The sequence below is a fragment of the Cucurbita pepo genome, chromosome 7 (assembly GCF_057944985.1).
Source record: "Cucurbita pepo subsp. pepo isolate OVF chromosome 7, ASM5794498v1, whole genome shotgun sequence".
In the NCBI taxonomy this organism is placed as follows: domain Eukaryota; kingdom Viridiplantae; phylum Streptophyta; class Magnoliopsida; order Cucurbitales; family Cucurbitaceae; genus Cucurbita; species Cucurbita pepo.
The window spans coordinates 5,807,215-5,809,730 of record NC_141804.1 but is presented as its reverse complement, the minus strand read 5'-3'; positions in this window follow the sequence as shown (position 1 = coordinate 5,809,730).

Genomic DNA, 2,516 nt, shown 5'->3' with positions numbered 1-2,516 from the left:
TTCAACTATGGCTTGACATGGTGTGATGGTTGTAAGGAACATAAAAGCTTGATAGGTGAAAAAGTACAAACGAATCATCGAAAAGATCTAAGTCATGCTAAGACACGAGTGATTTATAGTTGTTCTAGCATGGTCTAAAGGGAAGGGGAGTATGCCTCCTAGCATACACTGACCACGAGTGTGGGATAGATAGCAAGGAACTATTAAGATCATGTTGCTAAAACTCGTGGGTAGATACAAAGTAAGTTTCGCCACCAAATATGGTACATCCGTCTTGACGAGAGTGTGGAGTCAAGTAGATTGAAGATATAAAGATATTTATGGAATACTTTTTAGAAGATTTAAACCAAGTAAACATTAACGAAAAACACACTTTTTAATCCCACTTATGTTTGTCATTCTCAACCTGGTATCAAAGCACGGATGGTCTTGGTGTTCTTAAATATCATTTTTTTTTAATGACGGAATCAATCAAATCCAACTTCAAAACTTTGGAGGTTGATTTAGCACATCCCTATTGCATTCATCACTCTGGTCAGTCTATTTACTTGTTCCAATCAAATTAAATGGGACAAATTATCAATCCTGGAGTAAATCAGTGATGCAGGCTCTTATTATCAAAAAGAAATTTGGCTTCATTTATGGCGCAATTGAAGAACCAAATATGCAAATTCAAAAGAATTTAACTCTAGAATCAGTGTAACAGTATGATATTATATTGGAAGTAGATGTCGCTAAAGATATTATTCACGCCAAGACAGCTCGTCAAGGGTGGTTTGATCTTCACAATCAATTCTCATAAAAGAATGCTCAAGCAATTTTTCAGATACAGAAGTCGATAGCAATGATGTCATAGAGAACCATGACACTGTCAACATATTTTACCAAGCTCAAAGCACTCTGGGATGAATTGGAAGCACACCGCACACCATTTACCTGTAATCAACGCCAAATACATGTTGATCCATGGGAAGGAGACAAGTTGATGCAACTACTCATGGAGCTCAATGAGTCTTTTAAAACGGTGAGATCTAACATATTGATGATGACTTCATTACCTAATGTGAGGAAAGCCTATTCATTAATTGGACAAGAAGAGATGCGACATCATGTAACTTCTGAACCTACTGAGAATTTCTCAATTGCAGTAGCAGTGCAAAAGAAGAACATATTTAAAATTCACCAAGGGTAAATCACGTGAACACTGCAATAGACCTGGTCATACAATTGATGAGTGTCGAACCCTTAAGTTTTACTGTAAATTTTGTGATAAAATGGGACATACAGAAGATCGATGTCGAATGATAAATAATTCTAGAAAGGCAGTACAAGTCAATCAATGCAGCGATCGTGGATATCGATCATCTGCAAATATGGCTGATGCTTCTCAACTGAATATAGAAGAACAGTCACCTAATTTCATTCCAAATTTTTCTTTTGAACCATTACAACAAATAGCAAGCCTTATTTGCACTCAGTTATTGTTCTTCTGGTAATTTTGACAGTCATCAACGCTACAGGTTTGTTTCCAGTATCTACATTATCTGTTAACTCTGCTAGTTCTAATTCATGGATTCTTGATAGTGGAGCTCGGATCAAATAATATCCAAAACTTTTGTTATAACTGAACCAAAGGTTGCAATAATCTCTACAATAAATTTTCCTAACGGAGGAACAACACATGTGTCACATAACAATGTTTCTTTTAATTCTAACCTTAAATTAAACAATGTTTTATGTGTGCCTTCATTCAATTTAAACTTATGTCCATCAACAAACTTACCAATGACTTATAATGTTGTGTCACATTCTATCCTGATTCTTGTCTTATGCAAGACTTGGCTACGGAGAAGATGATTGGCTCAAGTAAACAATTCGGATGTCTTTATCATATTTCTTCATCTCCAATCAAATCTTCGGCTCATCAAGTATCTCAGCATATGATTGGTGGAATTTACGCCTAGGCTATCCTTCATTTTCTCGTTTTAAATTTATAGCTAATAAATTGCATCTTAATAATGCTACTTTTTTCTCATAACTGTAGTATTTGTCCATTAGCAAAATAAACTAGGTTGTCTTTTCCAAGAAGTTCAATAACAACACACTCTGCCTTTGATCGGTTACATGTGATATTTGGGGACCTCATAAAATTCCTACTCATTCTGGTTTGCATTTTTTTCTCATTGTTGTTGATGGTTTTACTCGATGTACTTAGACTTTTCTTATGCAACATAAATCAGAACTACAACATATATCAATGAACTTTGTTAAATTCGACCAAACTCAATTTCACACTACTATCAAGATAGTACGATCAGATAATGGGACTGAGTTCGTTTCTTTACAATCATTTTTCACTTATTGTGGCATTGAAATTCATCATACTTGTGTCTATACTCTGCAACAAAATGGAGCAGTAGAACGTAAGCATCGTCATATCCTAAATATAGCTAGATCTCTTTTATTTCAGTCACTTGTTCCACTTAATTTTTGGGGGAATGTGCATTTTAACTATT